The sequence below is a fragment of the Engystomops pustulosus genome, chromosome 3 (genome assembly GCF_040894005.1).
Source record: "Engystomops pustulosus chromosome 3, aEngPut4.maternal, whole genome shotgun sequence".
NCBI classification, from domain to species: domain Eukaryota; kingdom Metazoa; phylum Chordata; class Amphibia; order Anura; family Leptodactylidae; genus Engystomops; species Engystomops pustulosus.
The window spans coordinates 36,670,008-36,683,289 of NC_092413.1; the positions used below are offsets into that span (position 1 = coordinate 36,670,008).

The window sequence follows — 13,282 nt, forward strand, 5'->3', positions numbered from 1 at the left end:
TGCACCTGAATGGGCGCGGGCTACAGGCTGAGTGCGGACGCCTGAAAAGAACGCTCTGTGCTGGCCCAACCCGCTGCTGGCTGCACCCCTTCATGCACCTCCACTTACAGTATAAGTAGCGTAATCGGAGGAATAGGTGCAATTACTGGCCATGAGCTTGTAAACCTTACAAAAGGACAGATGAAGGATCAAACATTAAGGCTAGCTCTAGCCTTGTTTGCGCTAAAAATCTGCACCAACAACTTTGTAGAACAAGAGGTTATCAGAGCAGTTCTCTTTATGAGCGGCCCACCGAGAATATACCTGCTTGGGCAGATTGTGAGTCCAGCCCAGTCCAGTCTTAAACTAAGCCATATTTTTCATTCAGCATCAGACACTTAAATCTAGTGAAGCTGCGCATCATATGTATATACCCAGAGAGTGGGTTCAATATGGTTCACGGACCGATCTCAGCTATAAAGCCGTTCTACTCCTGTTGTGTAGGGATTAGCTCTCCATACATTGGGGCACATTTACTAAGGGTCCGAACGCCACATTTTCGTCGGGTTTCGCGTTTTTTTTTTCGTTTTGCCCTGAATTGCCCAGGGTTTTTAGCGCACACAATCAGATTGTGTCGCTTGCATGCGACACAAATCGGGGGACGGGGATGTCGGAAAACCTGACTGATTCGGACAAACTGCGGAATTTAAAACCAAATTGCGTCGAAAGCTCAGCACTCACATGCACGGGGAAGAAGAAGGTGAACTCTGGCGGACCTCAGTGGGGAAGCGACATTTGAAGGAAATTGGACGCACGATCGCGGCAGACCCGATTCCTCATCAGACAACGCACGGCAGGGATCGCGACGGGATGGGTAAGTAAATGTGCCCCATTGACTTTCAACTAAATTTATGGTGGACTTTTTTAGGGTTTTATTCAAATGGATGTGCAAAAAATGCAGACACGTTACGTCCGTGTTCAGTCCGCTTTGTATCCTCATCTGTTTTTTTCACGTCTGTATGTGAAAAAAAAGGATGGATTTCTAATCTACTTTTTGCTTTGCTCAGTTGATTGCCTAGCAACAGCTAAGAAAAAACGGACCGCATGCAGATGTCATCCGTGTAGCGCCTGTTTATTTTTTGCGGATGCATTGACTTCTATGGAAATTTGTGGTCTGCATGTAAGAAAAAAATTGTGCATGCTGCAATTTTTTTATCTCACTGTCTGCACATCCATACAAAAATGGGATGTGTGAACAGATCAATCAATCAATGGATCAGTATGCCATCCTCAAAAAATAAAAAAATATCATACAGACCTCAAAAACAGCCTGAATGAATAACACTCTGAATGAGCCCTTACACACATCAGCCTTCAATGTAAGGAATCAAGAAAATCTGTGATATTCAAAATATTTTAGATTAATTTTGTTGTTGCTTTCACTACCGGGCAGCAAAGTTATACATACGGATCAATTTTGTATCTTACAACAAACAAAGCTAAATGACATAACTTCTTCTTTGTTACATATATAAAATGTATATTATTTAGCTTTTTAGCCAAATATTTAGATAATCTGTATTCCGAACAAGTAAATATCATGTGCCAGCCTTTGATGTTCCTACTATACACAGATATACTAGAAAATTGGTTAAGTAGCAATTTACTAATGTAGTTTATGGAGAAAAGATAGTGATCTGCAGGCAGATCTCCCATTAATGGGCGTCTATCCAATGCATTACATAAGGGCGAAAAGGTCATTTACTCGGAATATCTGGAAACCCCATCACTCTTCTGCCATGAAAGAAATGTTCCTTTTATAGGACATGTTGGGTGAAATTTTCGCTAACTGGAGAAAATCTTTAATGAATCGGCTGCATTGTTTCCACGATCTCAGATGTCTGAGAAATGTGAGTGCCTGCAGCAGACACTGAGGAATGCTGTTGGTATCATCTGATTATATAACATTCACAAAAATAGTAACTTTCTCAAACACGTGGTGCATGGAAAGAAAAAATTGATTTTTTTTTACATGGCCATCTATGGTATCTGGCTCACTCTGCCTTGCTCTGGAGGATAAACTATTATTATATTTTTTTTTTACTAGTAATACAGTTGATTAAGAGGGAAGACATCCATTTCCTCCAAGGAAAGGGTAACTGGATTGTAAAAGTTATCTAGGGCAAAGTTTGTAATTCTAAAATTTCTAATAACATCACCCAATGGGGCATTCATTTATTTCATAGTACAATAAATAATAGTACATTGGAGGTTCTATCATGCTTTAAAGAGATTTGATGAGAAAATATTATAATTGTTTATAAACAATATACCCTTCCCCAGGACTGGACCAGTTGTGAACACAACCACAGATGCCATTCACTTTCAATGTGTAACTGCTTACAGTTACAGTATGTGTCCCGTTTTTACTATGAGCAATAAATATGATCACTTCAGAGACTAGCAGTCACTGGTCATCAATAACAAATTTTGGCCAAACACTTTAATACAGTTTTTAATGCCATAGTTATCGATGGAGTTATCCTTAGAATAGGTTTACAGTATCACAATGGTGGTGGTCCAGCACCCACCACCTCTTGATTTAATAATGCCAGGAACAGGGGCGTAACTTGAGGGGGTGCAAAGGGTGCGGTTGCAACCGGGGCCAAGAGGCTTTGGGGACCCATAAGGTGTCACTTTCCCATATGAGAAGACTATTACTATAAACCATACATTACAGTCGAGGGCCTGGCACAGACTTTGCACTGGGGCCCATCAGCTTCAAGTTATGGCACTGGCCAGACCCATGCCATCTGTATTATACCCTGTATAAATTCAGAAGCAGACAGCTCCTGACACTATGTAATGGTCGTGCCATGTTATTGCAGTGTGACTCCCATTACTTTCAATAGAAGCCAAGATGACTGATTTTTAGTTGATGAACCATTCACCGTTTGGCCCTGTCCGCCAACTAGGATGTTGATATCGAGAAGATCAGTGGGGCATCCAAAATTCTAATATTCATCACATATCCAGTGACATGAATGATGTCCTTTCTTATGCCGTATTTGGTGAAGAGACCTAGGTAGGCAAGCACCCCCGCTGCGATAAAACTTTTTGTTAACTAACATGACACTAAACTTTTTCTTTTCATCTATAATACAGACTGACCAAAATGCTTTGAATGTTTCATTAACGGTTCCCGCTGTAAATAGTTCAGTAATGGGGATGTTATATAATGGGAGGAAATACGGCTCCTGCTGAAGATTATTCTATAAAGAGAAAAACTCCCGCTTCAGTAATGGCTCTCTATAACCAATTATCTCTCGAGTCAAGAGGTGGGTTCAGTTATAAAGCAAGTCTCTTCCTTCCGATGGCAACGTTTGAGAGACAACTTTTTTCCATCTCCTGGTCATTAACAGAACTTTTTGTATTCCTGTTGTTATGTACAGTTACGTAATGTTACATGATCAAAATTATCTAACAATGTGCCACACAGTAATTCTATTCTGTCACGCAGGGAAAGACTCCATACATCAATTTTTGTGGTAACCAGCTGGCCAACTATAAATTTTTACTCAATTTTCTGGAGCCCTAGATGACAAATCTGCTTATTTACATAGAATTTAGTCCTACACCAAAAGATAGTATAACATACTGTATGTTTGGCAGGACATTACCTTTAAAAACACATGCTTGACATAAACACTTATGAGGATCTGATAATATTTCACTAAAATTGTGACTAACATGCCCATTTGATTTTTGATGTCCTCCAGACCACAAAAAAATTGACTTGATCTAGCACATGATGCCAAAAACACCAGCTAATTTATAATGGGGTCTGTTGTATCACCTTTGTTTTGATTTTCCTGCTCCTCCTTCAGTGCCAAAGTTAGCCTTACAAATATGAAAACTAGGCTGGAGTACTTTGAGGGGCTAGCATAGCACCTCAGGACTTGATCTACACAGCAATAACAATGTCCCCTAATACATCCATCACCCAGTGCCTTCTTTCAGTCTTCTCCCTTCAGCTATGTCACTCCTGGGTGCAGAGAGATGTCAGCCCTGAAGTGCTCTGCTAAAGCACTGCAGCCAAATTTGTTTATTTCTAAAGTAAAATTTTGGCATGAAAGGAGCAACTGGATGCTAAGAACAAAGGTTTGGGTGGCATTTGTGGGCATAACCTTAAATAACTTAGTAGCTAGTTCGGGTAGTTAAATTAAGGAGAATGATGCCCTTTAATGAATAGTAATAATCTTTTTTATATGCAAATTTATAAAATTGGTGGCAAAGGCTCTTGTTGGAGCCTTTAATGCAGATGTGAAGATATTCTAATGTTAGTATTTGGGGAGGTATTAGCAGCCCCAACATAATGTGTAATTTGTTCTGTTTGCCAATGGAAAACTAAAGACAAACAATAACTTTCTAGAAATACTTTCTCTATAATATAATCAGGAAAACGCCTTTAAGATTCAGAATCTGCCCGTCCGACACTACATACATTTCTACACGCAGACATCATTAAGAAGTTTGGAAAACCCCTGTAATCTCCCATTAAAGCCCCGGTTTTATCTTATTTTATTAAAATACGATTGAGTGTAATAACTTTACATACCTGTGAAATCCAGAGATTATTTCAGAGATTGAAATAATCCTGTAAATAGTTAAGGACGATTCCGTAATCTAAATTTAATTAAAGTTCACAGCTGGCATTCCGAAAGGAAAACACTGGCACATTAGATGCAATATGAAGCGAGTAAATTAAAGTTTATGCCGCACAAAAATAGAAGGCAATTTTCTACGGTCACACATATTCCTCTAGTTTTGAGCACTCAGATGCACACCATAGAACTTTACCTACTATAGCCACAAATAGCTGTAGAGTATCATTTCCCAGACTACTTTGCCATGACCATGAGAATTGTTAGTCTCTATCCATTACATATTAATAAATGAATCCCACCAATTAACCCTACTGGATAGAACATCCAATAATTTACATTTTTTAAGAGTGACACTTGCGCTACCCCCAAAGTATTCAAGTCCCTGCCCTCTGTCACCAAGGCTTATTCACTTTAGCTCATTCTCTCTACTGAAGTTTCTTGTTATTTATTGTCTTGTAGTTAATACTATCTTTAAAGGGAACTTGTCATCAGCAAATAGACTAATAAAGCACTTCCAGAATATTGTCAAGCAGCGTTACACCTTCTAGTTTTTGTTTCTTTCATGGTCCAGTGTGGTGACATCATCCAGAAAATCAAATCTGAAGTGAGATGTAAATTGGTTGTATAAAGTCAAGGAGGAGGAGAGTTTAACACTGAAGTCAAGATGGGAAACTCTGAATGTCTCCTCCTCTATGATGGACATCGTGCATCAGACCTCAGGAGATCTGGTTAGTGATGTCTCTGGGAGCAGGACCATAAATAACAGCGAAGGGGGTGTTCTAAGGCAGGGAGAGCTTGACTTCAGTGTTAAAATCTCCGCCTCCTTGACTTTATACAACCAATTGTAGATTTTCTGGATCATGAAAGTAGATTTTCTGGATCATTGCACCGCACTGGGACATCTTCACAGATTCACACTTGTATAGGGCATTAATCAGGTACACATAATCTGTATTTCTTTGGCCGATGGCCTTAAAAGTTTATTGGGACGTAACAAACAGGCAGAGTATCTCCACTAGATATGGCAGGTGCAGTATGATGAATAACACATCATGTGACGTTTCGAAGGAACCTCCCCCTTCCTCAGCAATGTCACATCACATGTTGTGATGTGGTCACTAGTTTCTGCCAAAAACCTCTGGATGTGAATCTAGACCAAGATTTATGTCTTCATCGATCAAATTTTGAGTTATGAAGATATTGCCCTAGAATAATATGCATTTTATAGATTTTGCACTACCCAATTATACCTTTGATAAAACTGCTGGGCTGAACTCTCCATAACAGCTGGACCACTGCCTTCTGTATCAATACTGACTACTACACATCAAAATAATTTGAGAGTATTTTTCATTAGAGTCACAATGCAAAATGTACCATTAACATAGTCATTATCTATTACGTATATATATGAGGGGCAGGGTAACTCTATACTTTTGTATGTAAGTTATTTAGCCATATATAGAGGCAGACAGCTGCTCCCGGGTTATAGGATCTGACTCTGTCATACACATCAAACAGATTTGATTAAAACTAGTTAGACCTCCCAGGAATGCAATGTCTCCTGTAAACACACACAGCGCTCGGGATGACGAATCGTACTAAAACCATAGAAACATTCTGCTTGAAAATCGAGACAAGAAGTCAACCTTCAGCGGCAATTTGTGGGGTCATCTCTGTACGGATGGTGCAAATATTTATCCCAGGTGCAATTATCAAGTCATTACAATGAATCATCATTCTGCGTTCCGCTATCCTAGCGGTCAATGTTAGGTCCTTACCTATCATTTCTTGGCACATTGCAGTTTTTTAAGTTCATTTTGCACTGTTATCTAAATATGTAGCAGAGTTTAACTTGACCCTTATTGAATAAAGTAAATCAATAAAGTAAACTACTTTTTAATGGTTTTTGTTTTATGATATCACATTTCGGCAAGTTGAACTATACTAAAGGAAGTCCCCAAGTTATGTACACGATAACGGCACACGGTTCTGTAGGTTTGTTCTTAAGTTGAATTTGTATGTAAATCGGAACTGTATATTTTATATTTGTAACCCCAGCCAAAACTATTTTGGACTCTGTGAAATCTGGATGTAAAAACTTTTGGGTTGTAATAAGAAACAGGGTTAACAATAAATCTTAATGATAACTCTTACAGCTGATCATTGTAGCCTTGGAATAAAGTACAGTTAATTAGCAAAATCCAGAGGAGTGTTTGTAACTAAAGGTCATCTTTAAGTCTAGTTTTCTTAAAGAGAACCCGTCAGGCAAAATAACCCCCCTAAACTAAATATATTTTCATAAACTGCCATTAGAGAGCATTGCCTCTATCCCTTTATTGTCCCTCTACATGCCTGTAAACTTAAGCAATGAGGTCCTAAAGCTGTATGCAAATGACCTGTGAAATGTCCAATGAAGCATTAGCATATTCAAGCTGTCCACCTTATTCATGAGAGGGAGGTACAGCCACACCACCAGTGCATGACTGACAGCCTGTATAATGATGTGAGGCTGTATAATGATGTGCTTCCTGGTGCTGGTGGCCACACCCCCTGCAGCCTGTGTGTATAGGAGAGATACAGCAGCTCCAGGATGCAGCCATGTTATAGCAGAACATGTCAGGTACTTGTGTAGCTGATGTCTGTGTCTCTGTGTATTAGGAGGATGCAGCACACACACTAGCAATGCTTTACTATACATTATACACAGACATGAGCAGGGGGAGGAGAGGAAAGGGGAGTGAACAGGAGTGACATCACTGCCTCTGACCATGTGACTAGCCTCATTTACATAATAAAGAATAGATGATTTTATCATGATTAATGTATGAAATAACTAGATAATGGCTGGGATGGGATCCATGTGAGCTGCTCCAGCAGGTAGTAGTGACAGGACAAGTGACACAGACCTGATGACAGGTGTCCTTTAAGTTCAGGACCCCCTGTATATCTTTATATGTTGACCAAATTTAATTTCTAGGGATTCCTTTGGCTGAGCAAGTAGTGCACATTAAATGTGGGTTTTAAGTCCATTTTCTATGGTACTATGGATACTACGTGCCTTGTTTTCCACAACAGAAAATACCCTCTTCTGCTTTTTACAACACAGCTAGTGATGGCCTATAGACAGGGGCAGGCTATAGACAGGGGCAGGCTATATGCAGGGGCAGGCTATTTGCAGGGGCAGAGGGCTTGCTATATAATGGGTCTGGCTATATACTGGGGGAATGCTGGCTGGCTATATACTGGGGAGGGGGGCTGTGACCAATGCATTTCCCACCCTAGGCTTATACTTGAGTCAATAAGTTTTCCCAGTTTTTTGTGGTAAAAGTAGGAGCTTTGTCTTATATTTCGGTTGGTTTATACTAGAATATATACGGTAATCCTCAAATTACAGCCTAAATAAACTAAGCCTTAAACAATCCCATGATATCAGGAGCTCCGCCCATTGTAAAAGGTCAATTACAAGACTATAATACACAGGGCAAGCAAGTGCAAGTAAACAAAACTTGCATCGTAATTCATTTCCAAGAATGTGTAAGTGTCAAGAATAGAAGGCCATAAATAGCCAAGTTTGGAATGAAAATTCTAATGTCAGACACAAAAGAAAAGAAAGAACAAGTCCTCTACATGGCAAGATCCTAGGTGAGGAAAGATGAAGGACAAATCCCCCACCTCACACAAGTTTCTCTGCTCATCTTCTCACATCAATATTCTTTGGAAAGTAATTCCTGTAGAAGTTAAGTAACCAGCAGTGACTGAGGAAGCTTCATCTTACAGCCTAACCTCTGCTGCTCTGTGTCCACTCACATTACCATCACTGTCACATAGGACGTAATAACCTTTAAAGTGCAGCTTAATTAATTACGTCTTTCCTATTAATAGCCTTGCTACATTTATTAATAAAAGAATACGATTCTTAAAAATTATTTTCTGTAAGGTACAAGTGATTTTAAGGGATTTCCTCGTTTTAGGTAAAAAAGCTTGATAATTGTGAAAAATAGAAAAATGAAATAGCTTTTATATAATTGTGTGTTGCAATTACCTGCCATCCCTCTAGTACTTCCATTATATGGCATATGGGAGTGGCCTGAAGTTGTCAAGGATCACAGGACCTGCTTCGGGCAAACCCGTCAACTCCTGAGACCAAGGGAAATCACAACTCACAGCGTGTCCTGTGACTCCCTAGAACTTCCAGGTGAAGGCAGAATAGACTGGAGGTACCATAGTAATCCAGGAACTGGCCCACACAGTTTTGAGTAGTCATAGGAACTGCTGCGGCAAAATTGTCAGTTCCTTGGACCACGGGACATTACAACCAAGATCCTGTAGTACATGATGGAGGCCACTCATTGGCTAAAGTGTGTCCTGTGACTCCCTGGAACTTCTGTTCATGTACAGGCAGCATAGACTGGAAGTACCATAGCGATTCAGGAACTGGCCCATACAGTTTCAATTAGTCATAGGACCTGATTAGGCAAAGCTGTAACCTCCTTGAATCTTGTAGCATCACAATTGACATCCTGTAGTTCAAGGAGGCCACTTATTGGCCGAGGTATGTCCTGTGACCCCCTAGAACAGTGATGGCAAACCTTTTAGAGACCGAGTGCCCAAACTACAACAAAGACCCGCTTATTTATCGCAAAGTGCCAATACAGAAATTTAATTTATGATTTATACTCCCTTCTCTGTCACAGCTTTCATTGATACCAGCACCCAGAGGACACCAATAAAGCAGAAAATAGTCCCAGGTAGAGCTGTCACTTTAAAATAGCTCTGTGCACAGCAAGTCCTGGGCTGTCTGGGACTGCAGGAAGATACCTGGAGTCATCTCTGGTGATGGCCTGAGTGCCCACAGAAAGGGCTCTGAGTGCCACCTCTGGCACCAGTGCCATAGGTTAGCCATTACTGCCCTAGAACTTCCTGTTAGGTGCAGGGAGCATAGACTGGCCAACACAGAACTGGCCCACACAGGGTTTTCCAGCATTCCTAAAGAACTATTAAATAATTCTTTAAAATCATATAACTACTTGTCTCCGTACACTGGGAAGAAGAACCTTATGGGCCCGATAAAGTCCTTTTTTCAGCCTGCTTTAAGAATTTATGTATGCATGTACTAAACAGCTGAACAGGGTATTCAACATTGGTCAGAATTACAGACTAATTTGGCATTTCTAATACTAACATATGCCATTTTCCATTTTAAATTCTTAATAATCCAACATTTGTCTTGCAGTGAAAAATATTAAGCACATGTAAACACTTTGGACAAAATTCTATGCTCACTGTGCCAGTACACCTAATTTCAAGGCTAAGGATATGGGGCAACCGCACAATAAAGTGAGGTGCACTGCCCTTGGCTACAGCAGGCACACTATGATGAAGGCCTTATGTGGTCCTATCTCAGCGGACCCATGGCACCTTCCCACTGAGTTGCAGCAATGAGCAGAGATGAGCCAAACATGTTCTGGAGCCTAAACCCCATGTGTTGTTTTTAAGTGTGATTTTGAAATGTTTTTGGTTAAAACTCACAATTCTCTAGTTATGCCCTTATTTAAGAGACCATTTTCTCATATGCTTCTTAATAGGACCTTGACTAAAAATGGTTTAAAGAAAACACACGGATAGGTGAGTACAATGAGAGACCACCTGGTCAGCTAAGACTACATATGCACATTGGTCAGTATCATAAATCTACTTGTGCTCAAATGTATGTTATGAGAATAATATGTGGATAACATGGGCTCAATTTAGATTACTTTTTTTTTTCTACTACCCTGGAGCCTTACTGATATTCTGAAAATGACAGCAAGTCTCTCGAAGGCAGTGTCATCTGAGAGGTAGACAAGGCCTCGTCGCAGAAGAATTTCCCTTTAATGCAGCGCTACATGAAAGGCTCCTTGGACTCGGCTCCTATCAATTAGCCGCTGATGTCCATGGATATGTAAATGTTTTTGAGAGATGGTGTTCCTCTATGTCAGCAGTCCTTGTGTCCTGGGTGTCATTAGTGTATGATGAAGAGCTTGTGTTGCTTTACACAGCAGGCGTTCTTTTCTTCTGAGGGATAACACACAGTCGTCAGCAAGTTCTCAAACCATTTGCCAGCAGAGGAGTATTAAAGGGGTTGTCCGGGATTAATTATATAAGGTTTTTTTTTGTGGAAAAAAAGACATTAAAACTTTTCTTATAGTTGCATTGCTCTTTGTTCTCTGTATGTGATCCAGATAACAGGCCCTATGCCTTAAATTCCCAGGTCAAATTTCTTGTGTTCTATAAAAAGAAAATTCTGAGGTTGGAAGGTCCTACACCTTCTGTGCTGTAGATGTCTACAGCAGAAACATTTTTTTCCCTCACAATCAATTTTCAGTTTTTTACATTTAGGATAAAAAATTTAAGGGGGTTTTCCGGCTTAAAAATATGATAGATCTATCCTACGGATAAATCATTAGTACTTAGATTGATTTATGTCCAAAACCCAGCACCCGACATATCAGCTATTCTCTGCAGAGGACTCCAGGGGGTGGAGGGGGTATCTCCACACCTCCTTCGTCACAACCAATCCAATATCAGTGGTTAGATGTCGGCACGGCCTCCTCCATCCGCCAAAACAAGGATGACACAGGAAGTCTTGAATCTTGTTGCCTGGGGATCAAGTGACCCCCGGCTCCCAATGGTGAATGATAGACTTCAGAATCATATGGGTGACCCTATAAGGGTCTTATAATTACCCTGTTAAAGTTTCCTATATGTGGCCAACCCCTTTAATTTGAAAACTCCTAGTCATATACACAATGAGTAAGTGTAATGCTTAATAAGTCCTATGGAGGATCTGCAGGGAAATTTTACATTTACTGCAAGAGTTTCATGCTAGCTGAAAGAAAGCTTGTAATCTTCTTTTTTATCAGGGTCTCTAATAACAACTGGCGATTGTGCAGTGAAAGTGGAGAATCCTGTATATCTCTGCAAAATATCTGATTTAATTAAAGGTAATTAAAAAAAAAGTATTTGGCAGGCAAATACACAATGCCAACTGTGGTCTTTGCAGCAAATCACTTCAACTATCCCAAGACATAATGATAATACTATAAAAAAAAAAAAAAAAAATTATTTTTATCACTCACCAAGCAGATGCTGTGAAATTTGCAACCAATGAACCAATTAAGTAGAAATTGGGGCAAAGTATTCACCTATGAAGAAGAAAGAAAACTAAATAAATCTGCTTCCCTTTAACATTCCCATCCATGAAACAGCCACTTTAACACATAAAAAACCATAACAGGAGCTCCAGGAACAAATGCAATGTCATAATATTATACTATGCATCACAATTACAATTACAGTAGGTCACGCATGATGAGGTAACAACAGAAATGAAGATCTGGAGTCAGTTTCAGGAACATGTATAGACTAGATTACCATTGTAGTAGCATAACATACTAATATAATATATATTTAATCATATAATAAATTATTACATCACTATACAGGCGGTCCCCTACTTAAGAACACTCGACTTACATACGACCCCTAGTTACAAACGGACCTCTGGATTTTGGTAATTTACTGTACTTTAGCCTTAGGCTACAATAAACATTTTTGACAGTTATCAATAGTGCCTATAATTAAGATTTATTGTTAGTCCTGGTTCTTTTGACAATCCAACATTTTTAAAATCCAATTATCACAGAGACCAAAAAAATTTTGACTGGGGTTACAATAATAAAGTATACGGTTCCGACTTACATACAAACTCAACTTAAGAACAAACCTACAGACCCTATCTTGTATGTAACCCGGGGACTGCCTGTATTGAGTATGAAGAATTGCTTCAATAAATTTGTTATTTACAATTAACATACATGGGCCATTTTGAAGGAGCTGGAGAAATGAAAGTGGAGTCAGAACTGGGTTTGGATTGGTCTAAAACTTTCAAATTAGGTTTTGTCCATATATCTGTATCTGCTTTAATTCTTTTGATTGAAAAGCGTCTTATGTGTTAAATAAAAGACAAATCAATCAACAAAGTCCCAAAAATCCCATTGACAAATGCGGGGTCAATCAGGATTATATTGTTTTGTCCTTCGTTTAGCGACACACAAAAAGTCCTGCCTTCAGGACATTATCATCCATGATTTTTGATGGAGATTTATGACAGGAGAACCTCTAAGATAGATGTGACTTTAGCCCTGCAGGTAGAATATTGGTGGGGGAATGAGACCTGGTATCACATACAACAAGTGGGTTGGAGCTAACCATGCACCAAGACAAGAGAGCTGTTCTTCCGGTTCCATTCTCTGTGCCAGGGGTTAGTGTGAGCATTGGAGGTGCCAGGTGTCAAACTTTACAGATCCAACAGAGATGACCAATGTATGAAGGAACAGGTCATTAATATCTTTATACCGGAAAACTAAATATTTAAACCTTGTGATTATGGGTTATTATGATATGAATGAAGTAGAAGAGGAGGGACTGACAGCTCTAGGAGGAAGAGGCGTGCCTAGACTTCCCTAAACAGATACTACCTGATCTTAATGTTGTACCTCGATAACTAGCATAAATTATTATGGCAAATGACTGCTCCACACTGCACTTTGCTCGTGAAAGAGGAACAATTACAAATTTCTGAACAAGAAAAT

At 39.5% G+C, this 13,282-nt stretch overlaps 1 protein-coding gene across 5 annotated transcripts in view; it reads right to left on the reverse strand.

Annotated features, from left to right (window-relative positions):
• PLCB4 (phospholipase C beta 4) overlaps positions 1-13,282 on the reverse strand; it is a 233,484-nt gene that overhangs the window by 129,295 nt on the left and 90,907 nt on the right. For 4 of the 5 annotated variants that reach the window (XM_072140488.1, XM_072140487.1, XM_072140483.1 and 1 more), the window contains exon 3: positions 11,768-11,833. The exons of the other annotated variant lie outside the window; for it this stretch is intronic. The gene's annotated coding sequence lies outside the window, so the exon portion shown is untranslated. The remainder of the gene's footprint in view (positions 1-11,767; positions 11,834-13,282) is intronic. 5 annotated transcript variants of the gene reach the window in all.